Source organism: Drosophila persimilis, unplaced genomic scaffold (genome assembly GCF_003286085.1).
Source record: "Drosophila persimilis strain 14011-0111.01,24,50 unplaced genomic scaffold, DperRS2 tig00000191-arrow-pilon, whole genome shotgun sequence".
Classification (NCBI taxonomy): Eukaryota; Metazoa; Arthropoda; class Insecta; order Diptera; family Drosophilidae; genus Drosophila; species Drosophila persimilis.
The window spans coordinates 199,547-219,235 of NW_020825298.1; the positions used below are offsets into that span (position 1 = coordinate 199,547).

Consider the following 19,689-nt stretch of genomic DNA (forward strand, 5'->3'; position numbering starts at 1 on the left):
GGTGCAGACATCAAGCGCAACAGCCAGCGAAAATAAAACAAACATCAGTCATCAAAAGCCAACAAATATAACAATAAACTACTTACCTTGAATGCTGACACCTTACCACCAAACCAGCAAAAAATAAAACTGCAGATAAAATAAAATTACAATTGGCGTAAAAACAATTGAAATCACTTTTTCTTTTTCACACCAATTTTCTTTAAACCTGAAAATAAAACACTATACTCATTAAAAGTCAACAAATATAACAACATAAATTACCTAACTTGATTGATGACACTCTATTACCAAACCTGTAAATAAAATAAAATTAAATTCAGCCAAAATACAATTTAAAACACTTACCAAATCTGCCGCAAACCTGAAACTAAAACAACCAAAGTCCTAAAAAAAAAAAGAGCCAACAAATATAACAACATAAACTACACAAAATTACATACAAATTATTACAAAGCTGAAGACAAAACCTGCCAATTAAATAAATAAAACACATATTGGTGTACGAAATTAGCTGTATGTACATAATAAATTTACATATGTATGTCAGCAACTAAGTAAGCAGCCAGAAGTCATCCCAACGCAACACCCAGTGAATTAACTTGAAAATAAAATAATTATATTCATTAAAAGCCAACAAATATAAAAACAAAAAAAATACTTAACTGGAATGCCGACAATTTACCACCAAACCTACAAAATAAAAACCTGCAAATAAAATAAAATTAAATTTATCCAAAATACAACTCAAAACGCTTACCAAATCTGCAGCAAACCTGATAACAAAACAAAATTTAAAATGTCAGCAACTAAGAAAGCAACCAGAAGACATCCCAACACAACATCCAGGGAATCAACTTGAAAATAAAATAATTATATTCAATAAAAGCCAACAAATATAAAAACAAAAAATTACTTAACTTGAATGCCGACAATTTACCACCAAACCTATAAAATATAAACCTGCAAATAAAATAAAATTAAATTCAGCCAAAATACAATTCAAAACACTTACCAAATCTGCCGCAAACCTGAAAATAAAACAAATAAAGTCCTCAAAAAAAAAAAAGACAACAGATATAACAACATAAACTACACAAAGGTACATACAAATTATTACAAAGCTGAAGACAAAACCTGCCAATTAAATAAACAAAACACATATGGTGTACGAAATTAACTGTATGTACATAACAAATGTACATATGTCAGCAACTAAGCAAGCAGCCAGAAGACATCCCAACGCAACATCCAGGGAATCAACTTGAAAATAAAATAATTATATTCAATAAAAGCCAATAAATATAAAAACAAAAATTACTTAACTTGAATGCCGACAATTTACCACCAAACCTATAAAATAAAAACCTGCAAATAAAATAAAATTAAATTCAGCCAAAATACAATTCAAAACACTTACCCAATCTGCAGCAAACCTGAAAATAAAACAAAATTTAAAACGTCAGCAACCAAGCAAGCAACCAGAAGATATCCCAACACAACATCCAGGGAATCAACTTGAAAATAAAATAATTATATTCAATAAAAGCCAACAAATATAAAAACAAAAATTACTTAACTTGAATGCCGTCAATCTACCACCAAACCTATAAAATATAAACCTGCAAATAAAATAAAATTAAATTCAGCCAAAATACAATTCAAAACACTTACCAAATCTGCAGCAAACTTGAAAATAAAACAAAATTTAAAACGTCAGCAACCAAGCAAGCAACCAGAAGACATCCCAACACAACATCCAGGGAATCAACTTGAAAATAAAATAATTATATTCAATAAAAGCCAACAAATATAAAAACAAAAATTACTTAACTTGAATGCCGTCAATCTACCACCAAACCTATAAAATATAAACCTGCAAATAAAATAAAATTTAAAATCAGTCAAAATACAATTCAAAACACTTACCAAATCTGCCGCAAACCTGAAAATAAAAAAAATAAAGTCCTCAAAAAAAAAAAAAAAGACAACAGATATAACAACATAAACTACACAAAGGTACATACAAATTATTACAAAGCTGAAGACAAAACCTGCCAATTAAATAAACAAAACACATATGGTGTACGAAATTAACTGTATGTACATAACAAATGTACATATGTCAGCAACTAAGCAAGCAGCCAGAAGACATCCCAACGCAACATCCAGGGAATCAACTTGAAAATAAAATAATTATATTCAATAAAAGCCAATAAATATAAAAACAAAAATTACTTAACTTGAATGCCGACAATTTACCACCAAACCTATAAAATAAAAACCTGCAAATAAAATAAAATTAAATTCAGCCAAAATACAATTCAAAACACTTACCCAATCTGCAGCAAACCTGAAAATAAAACAAAATTTAAAACGTCAGCAACTAAGCAAGCAACCAGAAGACATCCCAACACAACATCCAGGGAATCAACTTGAAAATAAAATAATTATATTCAATAAAAGCCAACAAATATAAAAACAAAAATTACTTAACTTGAATGCCGACAATTTACCACCAAACCCACAAAATATAAACCTGCAAATAAAATAAAATTAAATTCAGCCAAAATACAACTCAAACTACTTACCAAATTCTCCGCACATCAAAAGTCAAAACCTGAAAATAAAACAGAAAACAAAAAGTTTTTATATCTTTTACAGATAGCAAGCAAATGCATCATCGCTTTCACGAAACTTACATCCTCCAGACCCATACGCATCCCGGGTGGCCGGACCAGCAGCCACTCGGTCGATTGAGCCAATCCACAGGCAACGCATCCTCGGTGGCCGGACCAGCAGCCACTCGGCCGAGCGGGCTAACCTGACCTTAATTTTAAAATAAAATTAAAATAAAGCAAGAAAAAAAAAATTTTTAATTAATTGTAAGAAATACCACAATGTTATCGATATTTATGTAATTATGTTGCCAAAACTTGTAATGTTGTCAGATATAATGTTATATGTTGCTAGATAGTAATAAGAATATTAATAAAGATTGCGTCAGGTCACACTAAGTGAACTGACCAAGTTTTCACATCAAAAAAAAAAATCCAGCAGTTGCCACACCAAATTCGCCATCCAATTCCTGCAAAATGGGCGAAATTGAGGCCCCTATCGCCGTCGCCATCAACATCCAGACCACAGGCTGCCGCTAAAAGGAGAAAAAACATCAATACACACATCAACACAAAATGGTCCAATCACTCACACTAAACATACGCACCTGCCACGCCTCCGGTAGAGCTGCCTCTCCAGCAGTTGCCACACCAATTTCGCCATCAAATTCCTGCCAAATGGGCGAAATTTGAAGGCCCTATCGTCGTCGCCATCAACATCCAGACTGCCGCTAAAAAGAAGAAAAAACATCAATTCACGCATCAACACAAAATAGCCAATACTTCTACTAATCACACTTACCTGTCAATACACTCACAGATCAGCCTCTCCAGTACCTGCCTCGCCACCAACCGCAACATTTTGTTGCAAGTTGGGCCCAATTTGGACGCCCCTCCGATTGCGCTGCCGTCAACCGATGGCCGGACGTCACGTCATCATCATCACAAAACAGCAGCAGCAGCAATCCAACGACGAGGCCAGCCAACACAGACGACAATGGCCAGCGCGCCATCTCCATCCCCATCTACATCGACAGTGCATCCTGGGTGGCCGGACCAGAGCCACTCGGATGCAGCCAATCCGCACTCATTTGCGGCCATCTCCACTGCGGCCATTTCCACTGGCCAACGTACCCCGATTGGCCGGACCAGTGTCAATCCCCAGATCTCCAGGCAGAAGCAACGTGGGCGGCCGGACCAGAGTCGCTCATCAAACCCCATCTCCATTCACGCCAACTCCTGGATCCAGCCTCTGCCAATTCTGATGCCGCAGATGCGTGATCTGCTGCATCACATACACGTGCACATCCAGCGCTGAGGCGGATGCGCCCTGTGCCATCCACACCACTCCAGACGACGACGATGATCCTCCAGTACCTGAAATAGAAAATAAATAGAATTAAATTAGTCTATAAATGTCATTAATGTTGCAATTTGTTCAATACTTATCTCTTTGTTTGTATAAATGTACGTCAATTATTGCGAATGTCAAAATAGGGCTACCAGACTGTAATACTAATAGAATGTAAACATGTCTCTAGATGTTAATGTTAATGTTAATGTAATGTTAATGTCAATTGCCCGCAAAAATTCAAAAGAACATTATTGTTGTTAGTTAAGCTTAAATGTAAATTGCCGAAGTTATGGTAATAAGAAAAGCTGGAAATAAACTCCGCCAGTAGCAAAGCTGGCGGGCGAGTGTGCGCATCGTAGGCGTGCACGCGCATCTAATTACATCGAAAAAAAAAAAAAAAAGCCACTGCCATTCCTGGTGCTGCTGCTAAAGCCACCGCCCCTACTCGTGTAGCTGCCGCCACAGCCAAACGCCCTTCAATATCTACAGTTCCTAGTGCTGCTCGTGCAGGTGCTGCTCAACGCACGCCAGTTTCTACTGGTGCTGCCCGTGCTGCTGCTGCCTCTACTGCTACCTGTGCCCCTGGCAGCTCTGCCACTGCTGTCGCTACCAATCCTACTGCCCTTGCAGCATCCGTGCCGAGCCAGATGACTCTGCACGAGATACTCAAGGAACAGCGGGAAAAACTTGCGAAGGAGAAGAAGGTGATGGCCATGCTGAAGGCCGAGTCGGAGGCCCGTAACAAGAAGCGGACGACCACCCTGGCCTCGCCTATCACAAAGGTGTCGGCCAAGATGGTCAAGCGGATGGTATCCTCGAAGGAGAAGCGGGACCCAAACCAGATGAGTATATCAAACTATTATAACATTCTCTCTGATGCTGATATGGATGTGGATGCTGACTGCAGCGAGGGAGAGACAGAAGCCGAGGAACCTGTTCCCACAAACAGGCCCTCTACTTCTCAGACTACCCCCCCGCCTGCCCCTACTACTGCGCACGCTAACAATGCGGCTGCTACTGCTGACGCCAAAATTGTGCGGCCAGCCCCTATTTACATTCCTAATGTTATAGACATCTTTCCCCTGCTACAGTGCTTCGATAATGCCATTGGCGCTGGTACATATGATACCAGGCCGGCTGCTAATAGGTCTTTGAAAGTAATGTGCCACACAATCGATGGACATAGGGCCCTGATCCGGCTCCTAAATGAGGGACAAGGTGTTGAACACCACACGTTTCGCCTGAAGAGCGAGAGGGGAATGCGTATTGTTATACGCCACCTGCACCGCTCCACACCCACAGATTGGGTGCGTGAACAGCTTGGTAGACTCGGATATAAGGTGAGGCATATTGCCAATATACTTAAGAGATTTACTAAGGAGCCACTGGACTTATTCGAGGTTGAGCTAGAGCCTCAGGATATTAACAATAGTATCTACGAGCTGACGGCAATCTGCAGCCAACGGGTCAAGGTGGAGAAGCCCATACGCGCGCCAGGAGTTCCCCAGTGCCATAAGTGTCAGATGTTCGGGCACTCGAAGAATTACTGCAACCGAGCAGTTATTTGTTTGAAGTGCGGCGATAAGCATGACCCCAAGGACTGCCCCAAGAAGAGGGAGGAGGTGCCGAAATGCGCAAATTGTGAAGGTCCCCATGTTGCCAGCTACCGTGGCTGTGTGAAGTATAAGGAGTACTGCAATAAAAGAAGAAATGGGTTAGATCAGACCAACAAGATGCTAAATAAACTTTCGATGCCTACCTTACCCGCCACTCAGGGTTTGCGGCGTCCCCGCCAGCCACCCGTCATTAACCAGCAGGGATTTCCAGCACTGCAGCAACCTAGCCGCCGGCGAGCGCGCTCTGGCGCAAGAGCTCCTGCTCCTCCAGCTCAAACGAGCAGTTATGCCGATGCACTCCGCACACGGCAACCAGCGAGTCATTCCCAGCCTCTTCCTGGGAGGCAAGTTTGGCATTCGGTGCCACCAACAGCGGCCACAACTGGATACCAGCCCGTGGTGAGCAGTCAGAGTGTCCGTCCTAGCGATGAGCTCAGCCAGAAACTGGACTACCTCATCACCCTGCTGACTCAGGAGCGGATCCAGCATGCGGCCGCCGCTGCTGAATCTACTCAAAAACTGGAAGGAAAAATGGATATATTAATTGAACAAATGACTAAATTAACAGATTGTCTATATGCCAGCATTCAGGCTAACTCCTATGCCAGAAATGTTTAATAATAATCCCAGTAACTCTACCCGCCACCACTGCAATCTAAAGATTGTATTTTGGAACGCCTCGGGACTCCGAGGGAAGACAGCCGAACTTGCGGCATTTGCATGCAGACACGAAGTTGACGTTCTGATGGTCTCTGAGTCTCATTTTAAAAACTCAGAGACCTTCAGCGTCAATGGATACTGTACTTACGGTGCCAATCACCCATCTGGGACTGGTCGTGGGGGATCCCTGCTCTTAATCAGAGCTGGAATCCTTCATATTGCCCTGCCGAATATAGCTACGGACCACATTCAATGTGCATCCGCTACCCTGACCCTGCCTGATGGTGGCCGACTGGTGGTTTCTTCCATTTACTGCCCCCCAATGCAGGAATGGACTGAGGAGGACTTCTTGGCATTGTTTGGTCAGTTGGGGCCGAGATTTGTTGCTGCTGGCGATTGGAACGCGAAGAATTCGTGGTGGGGAAACGCAAGGGCGTGTAGAAGAGGTGGAAAGCTGCTCAGGGCCGTTCAGGAAAGTAGCTGCAACATCCTGGCTACTGGATCTCCAACCCACTACCCATATAACACTCGGCATACACCATCTGCAATCGACTTCGCGGTCTACAAGGGCGTGAGGGACGAGTTGCTGCATATCTCCCATCTGAATGACCTCTCTTCCGATCATCTCCCAATGGTGATCGAGTTTAGCATGTCTCCAGCGGAGGCGGTGAACAGGAGACGCCTCTTGCCCCCAGGGGCCAGCATTTCGAGGTTCCAATCGTGGCTGGACTCGCACATCCATCTAAACACTGAGCTCAGGTCAGCAGAGGATGTTGATGACGCAGCTAGCATTCTGGAGAGGAACGTGTTGGAGGCAGCTGAACATGCCACAAGCAGTCTGAGGAGGCCCGTCCGACCTAGAGTCCAAGCTGAGTACCAGGTCAGCAATCGAATTCGGCTGATGATTGCCACCAAGAGGCGCCTGAGGAATATGCTGAAGCGGAACCAGGACCCGGCAGTGCGACAGCTGTTCAATATGCTTGGCAACAGGATCCACAAGGAGCTGGAAGCGGACAAAGCCAGACGCGCGGACGCAATAATTGGTTCAATCGATCCCACCGATCGCTACAGCATGGCAAAGCTGTGGAGATTGACCAATGGATTGAAGCGGCAGCCAGCAGCCAACTTGCCTGTCCGAAAGTTTTGCGCCGATGGAGAAGACAACGCTGATGATCCCTGGTGTAAGAGCACGGAGGAGAAGGCAGAGTCCTTTGCGAGGCATCTTGAGCAGAGATTCAAGCCTATTCTGACCAACGCGGCAGCCGATATACGAGTCATCGAGGAGTCTCTTGAAGAGTTTGGATCCCCTGGTCCCAATTTGAGATTCAGGGCGATCACTCTTCCGGAGATTGAGGCACAGGTCAAGGTATTGAAGCTGAAAAAGGCCCCAGGAATGGACAGGATCGACAACCGGACAATAAAGGCTCTACCTAAGTCTGCTCTGTTATACTTCGCGCTAATATGCAACAGCTCCCTCAGGATTGGTTGTTTTCCTAACAGATGGAAGCACGCAGCTGTTAGCATGATCCCCAAGCCAGGAAAACCCGCCGATAAGTTGGCATCTTATCGCCCTATCAGTCTGCTTTCGGGTCTGTCCAAACTGTTTGAGCGTCTCATTCTGACCAGGATGATGGAAGCTGATGGATTTGTTGAGGCTATTCCAAACCATCAGTTCGGCTTCAGACAGGTGCACGCGGCTGAACACCAATTGGGGAGAGTTACAAAGTTCATCCTATCCACCTACGAGAACAATTTGTACTGCTCTGCCATATACATGGACATTCAGGAGGCCTTCGACCGAGTCTGGCATGCGGGGTTGAAGCACAAAATGAAGCGGTTGTTGCCGGCAGCAATATACAGAGTCTTGTCCCACTACTTGGACGATCGCTCTTTCTATGTGGAATGCACAGGCGGCGTCAAGTCAGGAAACAAAATGATTGCAGCAGGAGTTCCACAGGGCAGTGTACTTGGGCCAGTTTTATACAACCTGTATACACATGACATGCCGCTTCCTCGCGACAGGGGTATGCTCTTGGCTACCTATGCTGACGACACAGCAATTCTGGCGACTGGCATGAACCAGCTCATGGCCACCAACAAGCTCAACCGATTCCTGCACAGCATCTCCAACTGGGCAAAGCAATGGGGCATCACCATCAATGCCTCCAAAACTGTGCATATAGTGCACACATTGCGCTCGATTCAGCAACCAGTGGATGATTTGCAGCCGCACATAGCCGACCAGCGAATCAGTAGTGTCGCCGTGCATCCTTATTTGGGGGTCAAGCTGGACGCCAAGCTGCAGTTTCACACACACATCACCAACGTCGTCACCAAGGTCAGGGCAAGGGTCCAAAAACTGCGCTGGCTCCTAAACACAAACAGCAGGCTGAATCTCAACACCAAGGTAATGCTGTACAAGCAAATGATCGCACCGATCTGGCAGTACACATTGGCCGTATGGGGTCCACTAGCGAGCAGCGCAGAATTTGGACGGATCCAGGTCGAACAAAACAAGACTCTTCGCCTGATCTGCAATGCGCCATGGTACGTGAGGAACGACACCATCCACAGGGACCTGGAAGTGGACACGGTAGAGGCCGTCTACGAGAGGGCATGCAAAAGGTACTCGGAACAAATGAGATCACACCACAACATAGAGGCAGCCAAAGTGGTCAATGACCCCTACGTACCGCACCGAATCACAAGACCCCGGTACTCCGAGTACCTTAGCAAACACCTTCCCAAGGAACTCGCGAAGCAGCAATGGAACAGAATCGAGATGATCCCTAATCAGCGCCCATACACAGAAGAAGACCAAATCAGCCACGATAGGAACATTGACGAAATGCGGAGGATGCTGATCAGGATGGATCGCCCAGTATCGCCACCACAAGAATACAACTACTATACCGAGGTCATACTGCCAAGACGGAGGTTACTGGAGCCTGCTCCCATAGCCACGATAGATCTGACGGTCAGCAGCAGAAGGCAGCGACTTGAACGATTGGGACTGGCAATGGATGCAGCATTGATTGAGATAGCTGACACACACTCGCGGCACAGCGATAACGGCCAAGTCAATGGAAGCACACACACGCACACTAACACAAATGCCCAGGAATATCAACCACCGCCAGCAACGGGAACAAGAAACACAGAGAATAACAGCCAAAATGTACAGCAGCAATGAAGACTTACCGCCAGCAAAGTCCCGTTCAGCCCCTAAGAGTGCAACAACCATGGCTGCCACATTCGTACACAGAACACACACACACACGGAAAAAAAACACAGAGGCATATGCGAGCGCGACAAATAGCCGTTGCGGTATGAGAACACTGACAAAGATCACTCCGAACCGACCAACTGGCGACATGGAAATGGACAGCTGCAAATTGTTTAAAAGAGTAGAAGACTCATGCGACCGACTGCCAAAAACGCGTCCGACCAAGGCGCCGCTGTTCACAACTATGAGCGTTAGCATTTCTGCTGCGCAATTTCTGTTTCTCCTTCTCCTATAGAACCCGAACTGGCGCCAGTGATCTCCCTGAGAGGAAGAGAGAAGACAACAACAACTTCTGGAAGGTGGTGGATTTCTGCCATTTCCACTGCCGAGACAACTGACTGCTGCGCAAAACCACATACACACACATCCACACAGACACTCAACCCAATGCTGGCCGCCCCGGACCAGAGGGCGGAACAGAAACGAAAGAAGAAACGAAGGAAGAAACAAAATAAACAATAGCTCTGGCTGCCCCGGACCAGTGGGCAGAGGAGAATCAAAAGAAGACAAAAAATAAATAGAAGACAATAATTAGAATAAATAAAATATATACATAATCGCCCTCCCTGCCAATGTAAGGCAACCAATATGTTCCCCCTTAATTATAGTCTACATTTAAAATCTAAACTAAGTCGAGAGTATTATGCTTTAACTCTACCCACTCCCCCTCCCCCCTTTGGCAAACGGACTGTTTGCCAAGGCGGAGAGAATTATACAAAAAGATGATTGCGCCGGCAGAACTGCTGGCAATGAGATTTCTTGCTGTAAAAAGCACTGTATTCGCTGCCTACGGCTGCTAAACAGCAGCCTGTAGACAGCTGTATACATACATTTATATATATTAACAGCCCCAATAGATTGTACCTTAAATGCTAGTTTGAAAGTATCTGTACAATAAAGTCCACATAGCGTAACGTAGCCCTGGCTCCCCTAACCTGCTGGAGCAGGCCAAGGCTCGAGCCGGGTTACGTTACGTTATGTTAGTTACGTATCGCCTCCGCTGCATACGACACATCAAAAACGCACGAACTCCCTCCGCCTACTCCAGAGCAGCTTCTCGAAGAGCAGATGAAGTCCCTGCAGCAGCAACTTGAGAAGGAACTCGACGACGAGATGGACGCAGCATTTGCCGCCGAAGAAAGCCGAGCCCGCACAAATCCGCACCAGGAAGCCTCATCTGTGTGTGTAGAAGCTGCACAACCAAAAGCTATGGCCACTCCAAAACCTGAAAGAAGACAAAATATCATCAATGCCAACCTGGATGGCAATAATTCTGCTTACCTTTATTTACAGGCAAATATCACAGCTACTGACGGCCTCTTGGTGCATCCAAGGCAAATCTGGCGCCCAGCAGTCCATCCGTTGGCCTGCCGTCCTGCTGTAATTCCTATGGCTGCCTGCAGCGAGCGGCCTCCCACGCCATCTTCTATAAGGGCCTCGCCTACTGCCGGGATTGACCTGCGTATCCGGAATGACTCTCTGGCAACTTCTCCGAATCCGCTTCGCAGCCTGCAGCAGCCTATCTCTACTCCAAAACCTGAAAGAAGACGACAAATCATCAATGCCAATCTGGATGGCAATAACTCTGCTTACTTCTATCTACAGGCAAACGGCACAGCTACTGACGGCCTCCTGGTGAATCCACGACGAAAGCGGAGGCGAGTAGTCCATCCGGTGGCCAGCTATCCTGTTGCGAATCCTCTGGCTGGGCGCAGCGAGCCGGCTGCAATGCTCCCTTCTGCACGGGCCTCGTCCATTGCCGGTGCACACTTCCGTCCCTGGAATCGCCTTTTGACTGGCTCGCCAAATCCGCACCGCAGTATATCCAGCATCCAACGAAGGCCTGTCCGACAGTTACAGCAGCCACTGGTGAATCTTCTTCTCATTGGCCTAATGCTCGATCCATGGCAGTTGCAGCAGTCCAATGACGTCACGGGGCATCTACTCAGACCGCTCCCAGGTCACCTGAAATTTCACCGCCGTCCAGTGCGCCAATGGTGGAAAGGCGCACACCGAAAGACACGCCCTCTGGAAGCATATAAGCGAAGCAATCTATAAAAATCAAATACTTACTCACTTACGGTGCGGCTTTATACTTCCCCTGAGGTTGCAGCAGCCTGATGAAATCACCGGGTCCATTGTTTTGACACCTGCTCAAGCCAACTTGTACAGACCCAATTCCATCCAGTGAGCTGATGATAGAGGTCCATACCTATATACATATACGTCCGCTGTAATTAAATGGGCAAAGAAATTATAATTAATATAGCTTATATTTGTTAAATTTATAATTTTTAATACTTACAATGCAATTTCCAAATGTAAACAAATGCACGTTGTTGCCGGAGTGTCTTGATTTCTTGTAATGTAAAGTTAAATGTCCCAACCATGTGTAATTAGTGGTTCAGCTGTTAAATAACAGCCGTTAAAAAATATTTGTAAATGCGTTCAAATGTAAATTGCGAAAACAAATAAAATTAGCTGAGGGTCACTGTGGCCAATCAGTCTTATTGTGCTCGCGCCGTCGACACACAAACACAAAATGCTGTAACTAGTGTTACCTTCCCATTGCTCAGCTAAAAACATTGAAACTACATGTAAAATGTAAAAAAGGCAGTTGGCGCCAAGAAATTTTGTAAAATATGCTAATTTAAGAGTATAAGCAAATAAAACGGTTTTCTCTTCATGTCGGCCTCCCTCCCCCCTGCTAATGCAGGTGGCGATGGGATTGGTCCGACATGAAGAGAGACTGCCAATTTAGTTCGCAAGACGAACACATCAGAAAGCATATGCGTCGCCGTTCTTCTTAGAGTTGCATCGACTGGATTCGGCCAGGAAAGGAGGGACGAGGCGATGCCGCGCTTGCGTTGCCGATGCTTTGGAGGTCTCCCTGTCGTCCATGCCTCCGTTTCGCACCGGATGAGGGGTCCAGGAGCGGCGTTGCAGGGTTTTTTATGCCTAAGTCAAAAAAAAAAAAAAGGAAAAGAAAACACAAGCCAATCTTAACTTGTTTACATCGATAACTGTATAGTATTTTTCTGTATATTTTACCAATGTTACCGTAATGTTAAAAAAAAATACCTAAATGTTAAAAAAATTGTAAGTTTCCATAAATAATGTTAAATGTTGCTAATAAGTAATAAGAACACTAATAAAGATTGCGTCAGGTCACACTAAGTGCCCTGAGCAAGTTTGAACATCAAAAAAGATCGAACCCGTTGCGTATCGAACTTGGTTCGAGCTCGAGCAGCGGGTCGATCCGTGCCATTGCCCAGCCTGCGCCAATACCACGACAACCAGCAACAACACAACCACAACCACAAATACCACCAACCCAGCAACCCCAAAGCGGAGCTACCGAAATCGGCATCTACACGGCCAGCCAACACACACACTAACACGGTCGGATCGAGCTCAAACTCGGCTCATACCAAACCTGGTATGAGTTCGGGCGAGGGACCGATTCGTTGTTCAGCCACCAATACCAGTGACGCCACGCCCCCATCGTCCGTGAGAGTGACGATGAAGAGAGAGAGAGAGAGAGAGATAGCAGGCCAGCCGTCGTAGCCGCCATCACCACCAGATGCAGCGGCCACCAATAAAAAGAAGCAAGCAGCTAAAAAAGCCAATGCAGAAAATCCATCAGCTGGATTTTGGTGGCGTGTATGATTGAAGTTGCATCTGCTTGTGTTTTTGGAGTTGGCTCATCGGACCGAGTGGCACAGGTGCGGCCACCCGGGATGCGTTGTTAATGTTGTTGGTATTGGCATCAATGTGTGATGCCAACGGTATGTGTTGTTGGCCGAGTGGCTGCTGGTCCGGCCACATAGGCGATGATGTGTGATTGTTGGCGACCACAGCATGTTTATCACTGTTTTGCAGAATCTGCTGATAGGCTTCTTTGCCTTTCTTGTTTTTCTTTAGAGAGTTTTTGGGCTACTGCGTCCGACTTTTGTTTAGTGCGTTCCTCCTCTTGGAGACGCAAGAGTGTTGGGAGGGATTGGCTTTCCGTTTGTGTAGTTTGATATGGTTGCAGATTTGGTGTCTTCTTATGCGGGATTATGTGTTGTCTTTGCTGCTGGGTATATCTTACTCTCGTTAGCTGGATTTTGGTGCCGTGCATCGTTTGGTGGAATGCCCTACGAAAACGCCAGCGCGCGCCGCCGACGCCAACAAACACCAACACAAACCACCGCAAATCCCCACAAAAAGGCGCCAAGCCCAAAAGGGAACGCCGAAACAACGCCACTCTCTCACGTCAAAACGGGTGAGGGAGAAGGCGGAGGAGAGCGATCAAGCCAACGCCCAGGGGCGGGATGCCATGGAAGCCGACACAAGTCAACCAACAGCCAGAAACAATCCCACACACACACACACAAACGCGACGTCGTCTGTGTAAAGTGCGGTGGTTGGTCCACTGCACCCAGCTAAATGCGAAAGTTGCGGCGGTTTAACAATTTCTGTCAACGCGGCTTCGTCTGTTTAAAGTGCGGTGGTTGGTCCACTGCACCCAGCCAACTACAAGCCCTAAGCTGATGCTGATATGAGGATCAGATGGAGCCCGCTCCGAGGACAGGAACGGACTGAGGATCGCAAGCCATTGTAAATGTTAATGTTAAGTCTAGTGTTACCTTAACTTTCTTCACTCAATATACTTGCATGAAAAAATACCGAATACCTACAACTAGTGTTACCTTCCCATTGCTCAGCTAAAAACATTGCAACTACATGTAAAATGTAAAATAAGGCATGTACTATTTGAATTTATTACATATACAAATAAGTAGATGGCGTATAGGAGCGGTGGCGCTCAAGTTCCATTTTAAAAGAAAACACATGTTAATGTTAAGTCTAGTGTTACCTTAACATTCTTCAGTCAAAACATACCGAATACATACCATTGCTGTAACTAGTGTTACCTTCCCATTGCTCAGCTAAAAACATTGAAACTACATGTAAAATGTAAAAAAGGCAGTTGGCGCCAAGAAATTTTGTAAAATATGCTAATTTAAGAGTATAAGCAAATAAAACGGTTTTCTCTTCATGTCGGCCTCCCTCCCCCCTGCTAATGCAGGTGGCGATGGGATTGGTCCGACATGAAGAGAGACTGCCAATTTAGTTCGCAAGACGAACACATCAGAAAGCATATGCGTCGCCGTTCTTCTTAGAGTTGCATCGACTGGATTCGGCCAGGAAAGGAGGGACGAGGCGATGCCGCGCTTGCGTTGCCGATGCTTTGGAGGTCTCCCTGTCGTCCATGCCTCCGTTTCGCACCGGATGAGGGGTCCAGGAGCGGCGTTGCAGGGTTTTTTATGCCTAAGTCAAAAAAAAAAAAAAGGAAAAGAAAACACAAGCCAATCTTAACTTGTTTACATCGATAACTGTATAGTATTTTTCTGTATATTTTACCAATGTTACCGTAATGTTAAAAAAAAATACCTAAATGTTAAAAAAATTGTAAGTTTCCATAAATAATGTTAAATGTTGCTAATAAGTAATAAGAACACTAATAAAGATTGCGTCAGGTCACACTAAGTGCCCTGAGCAAGTTTGAACATCAAAAAAGATCGAACCCGTTGCGTATCGAACTTGGTTCGAGCTCGAGCAGCGGGTCGATCCGTGCCATTGCCCAGCCTGCGCCAATACCACGACAACCAGCAACAACACAACCACAACCACAAATACCACCAACCCAGCAACCCCAAAGCGGAGCTACCGAAATCGGCATCTACACGGCCAGCCAACACACACACTAACACGGTCGGATCGAGCTCAAACTCGGCTCATACCAAACCTGGTATGAGTTCGGGCGAGGGACCGATTCGTTGTTCAGCCACCAATACCAGTGACGCCACGCCCCCATCGTCCGTGAGAGTGACGATGAAGAGAGAGAGAGAGAGAGATAGCAGGCCAGCCGTCGTAGCCGCCATCACCACCAGATGCAGCGGCCACCAATAAAAAGAAGCAAGCAGCTAAAAAAGCCAATGCAGAAAATCCATCAGCTGGATTTTGGTGGCGTGTATGATTGAAGTTGCATCTGCTTGTGTTTTTGGAGTTGGCTCATCGGACCGAGTGGCACAGGTGCGGCCACCCGGGATGCGTTGTTAATGTTGTTGGTATTGGCATCAATGTGTGATGCCAACGGTATGTGTTGTTGGCCGAGTGGCTGCTGGTCCGGCCACATAGGCGATGATGTGTGATTGTTGGCGACCACAGCATGTTTATCACTGTTTTGCAGAATCTGCTGATAGGCTTCTTTGCCTTTCTTGTTTTTCTTTAGAGAGTTTTTGGGCTACTGCGTCCGACTTTTGTTTAGTGCGTTCCTCCTCTTGGAGACGCAAGAGTGTTGGGAGGGATTGGCTTTCCGTTTGTGTAGTTTGATATGGTTGCAGATTTGGTGTCTTCTTATGCGGGATTATGTGTTGTCTTTGCTGCTGGGTATATCTTACTCTCGTTAGCTGGATTTTGGTGCCGTGCATCGTTTGGTGGAATGCCCTACGAAAACGCCAGCGCGCGCCGCCGACGCCAACAAACACCAACACAAACCACCGCAAATCCCCACAAAAAGGCGCCAAGCCCAAAAGGGAACGCCGAAACAACGCCACTCTCTCACGTCAAAACGGGTGAGGGAGAAGGCGGAGGAGAGCGATCAAGCCAACGCCCAGGGGCGGGATGCCATGGAAGCCGACACAAGTCAACCAACAGCCAGAAACAATCCCACACACACACACACAAACGCGACGTCGTCTGTGTAAAGTGCGGTGGTTGGTCCACTGCACCCAGCTAAATGCGAAAGTTGCGGCGGTTTAACAATTTCTGTCAACGCGGCTTCGTCTGTTTAAAGTGCGGTGGTTGGTCCACTGCACCCAGCCAACTACAAGCCCTAAGCTGATGCTGATATGAGGATCAGATGGAGCCCGCTCCGAGGACAGGAACGGACTGAGGATCGCAAGCCATTGTAAATGTTAATGTTAAGTCTAGTGTTACCTTAACTTTCTTCACTCAATATACTTGCATGAAAAAATACCGAATACCTACAACTAGTGTTACCTTCCCATTGCTCAGCTAAAAACATTGCAACTACATGTAAAATGTAAAATAAGGCATGTACTATTTGAATTTATTACATATACAAATAAGTAGATGGCGTATAGGAGCGGTGGCGCTCAAGTTCCATTTTAAAAGAAAACACATGTTAATGTTAAGTCTAGTGTTACCTTAACATTCTTCAGTCAAAACATACCGAATACATACCATTGCTGTAACTAGTGTTACCTTCCCATTGCTCAGCTAAAAACATTGAAACTACATGTAAAATGTAAAAAAGGCAGTTGGCGCCAAGAAATTTTGTAAAATATGCTAATTTAAGAGTATAAGCAAATAAAACGGTTTTCTCTTCATGTCGGCCTCCCTCCCCCCTGCTAATGCAGGTGGCGATGGGATTGGTCCGACATGAAGAGAGACTGCCAATTTAGTTCGCAAGACGAACACATCAGAAAGCATATGCGTCGCCGTTCTTCTTAGAGTTGCATCGACTGGATTCGGCCAGGAAAGGAGGGACGAGGCGATGCCGCGCTTGCGTTGCCGATGCTTTGGAGGTCTCCCTGTCGTCCATGCCTCCGTTTCGCACCGGATGAGGGGTCCAGGAGCGGCGTTGCAGGGTTTTTTATGCCTAAGTCAAAAAAAAAAAAAAGGAAAAGAAAACACAAGCCAATCTTAACTTGTTTACATCGATAACTGTATAGTATTTTTCTGTATATTTTACCAATGTTACCGTAATGTTAAAAAAAAATACCTAAATGTTAAAAAAATTGTAAGTTTCCATAAATAATGTTAAATGTTGCTAATAAGTAATAAGAACACTAATAAAGATTGCGTCAGGTCACACTAAGTGCCCTGAGCAAGTTTGAACATCAAAAAAGATCGAACCCGTTGCGTATCGAACTTGGTTCGAGCTCGAGCAGCGGGTCGATCCGTGCCATTGCCCAGCCTGCGCCAATACCACGACAACCAGCAACAACACAACCACAACCACAAATACCACCAACCCAGCAACCCCAAAGCGGAGCTACCGAAATCGGCATCTACACGGCCAGCCAACACACACACTAACACGGTCGGATCGAGCTCAAACTCGGCTCATACCAAACCTGGTATGAGTTCGGGCGAGGGACCGATTCGTTGTTCAGCCACCAATACCAGTGACGCCACGCCCCCATCGTCCGTGAGAGTGACGATGAAGAGAGAGAGAGAGAGAGATAGCAGGCCAGCCGTCGTAGCCGCCATCACCACCAGATGCAGCGGCCACCAATAAAAAGAAGCAAGCAGCTAAAAAAGCCAATGCAGAAAATCCATCAGCTGGATTTTGGTGGCGTGTATGATTGAAGTTGCATCTGCTTGTGTTTTTGGAGTTGGCTCATCGGACCGAGTGGCACAGGTGCGGCCACCCGGGATGCGTTGTTAATGTTGTTGGTATTGGCATCAATGTGTGATGCCAACGGTATGTGTTGTTGGCCGAGTGGCTGCTGGTCCGGCCACATAGGCGATGATGTGTGATTGTTGGCGACCACAGCATGTTTATCACTGTTTTGCAGAATCTGCTGATAGGCTTCTTTGCCTTTCTTGTTTTTCTTTAGAGAGTTTTTGGGCTACTGCGTCCGACTTTTGTTTAGTGCGTTCCTCCTCTTGGAGACGCAAGAGTGTTGGGAGGGATTGGCTTTCCGTTTGTGTAGTTTGATATGGTTGCAGATTTGGTGTCTTCTTATGCGGGATTATGTGTTGTCTTTGCTGCTGGGTATATCTTACTCTCGTTAGCTGGATTTTGGTGCCGTGCATCGTTTGGTGGAATGCCCTACGAAAACGCCAGCGCGCGCCGCCGACGCCAACAAACACCAACACAAACCACCGCAAATCCCCACAAAAAGGCGCCAAGCCCAAAAGGGAACGCCGAAACAACGCCACTCTCTCACGTCAAAACGGGTGAGGGAGAAGGCGGAGGAGAGCGATCAAGCCAACGCCCAGGGGCGGGATGCCATGGAAGCCGACACAAGTCAACCAACAGCCAGAAACAATCCCACACACACACACACAAACGCGACGTCGTCTGTGTAAAGTGCGGTGGTTGGTCCACTGCACCCAGCTAAATGCGAAAGTTGCGGCGGTTTAACAATTTCTGTCAACGCGGCTTCGTCTGTTTAAAGTGCGGTGGTTGGTCCACTGCACCCAGCCAACTACAAGCCCTAAGCTGATGCTGATATGAGGATCAGATGGAGCCCGCTCCGAGGACAGGAACGGACTGAGGATCGCAAGCCATTGTAAATGTTAATGTTAAGTCTAGTGTTACCTTAACTTTCTTCACTCAATATACTTGCATGAAAAAATACCGAATACCTACAACTAGTGTTACCTTCCCATTGCTCAGCTAAAAACATTGCAACTACATGTAAAATGTAAAATAAGGCATGTACTATTTGAATTTATTACATATACAAATAAGTAGATGGCGTATAGGAGCGGTGGCGCTCAAGTTCCATTTTAAAAGAAAACACATGTTAATGTTAAGTCTAGTGTTACCTTAACATTCTTCAGTCAAAACATACCGAATACATACCATTGCTGTAACTAGTGTTACCTTCCCATTGCTCAGCTAAAAACATTGAAACTACATGTAAAATGTAAAAAAGGCAGTTGGCGCCAAGAAATTTTGTAAAATATGCTAATTTAAGAGTATAAGCAAATAAAACGGTTTTCTCTTCATGTCGGCCTCCCTCCCCCCTGCTAATGCAGGTGGCGATGGGATTGGTCCGACATGAAGAGAGACTGCCAATTTAGTTCGCAAGACGAACACATCAGAAAGCATATGCGTCGCCGTTCTTCTTAGAGTTGCATCGACTGGATTCGGCCAGGAAAGGAGGGACGAGGCGATGCCGCGCTTGCGTTGCCGATGCTTTGGAGGTCTCCCTGTCGTCCATGCCTCCGTTTCGCACCGGATGAGGGGTCCAGGAGCGGCGTTGCAGGGTTTTTTATGCCTAAGTCAAAAAAAAAAAAAAGGAAAAGAAAACACAAGCCAATCTTAACTTGTTTACATCGATAACTGTATAGTATTTTTCTGTATATTTTACCAATGTTACCGTAATGTTAAAAAAAAATACCTA

At 45.7% G+C, this 19,689-nt stretch overlaps 1 long non-coding RNA gene across 1 annotated transcript; it reads right to left on the reverse strand.

Annotated features, from left to right (window-relative positions):
• Nucleotides 1-2,508: 2,508 nt before the first annotated feature.
• Nucleotides 2,509-3,049, reverse strand: LOC113565764. Its single transcript, XR_003408776.1, has 3 exons — nucleotides 2,703-3,049; nucleotides 2,592-2,620; nucleotides 2,509-2,539 (listed from the first exon to the last, which is right to left on the reverse strand). It is a non-coding gene; the product is annotated as an uncharacterized LOC113565764 (long non-coding RNA).
• Between the last annotated feature and the right edge of the window lie 16,640 nt (nucleotides 3,050-19,689).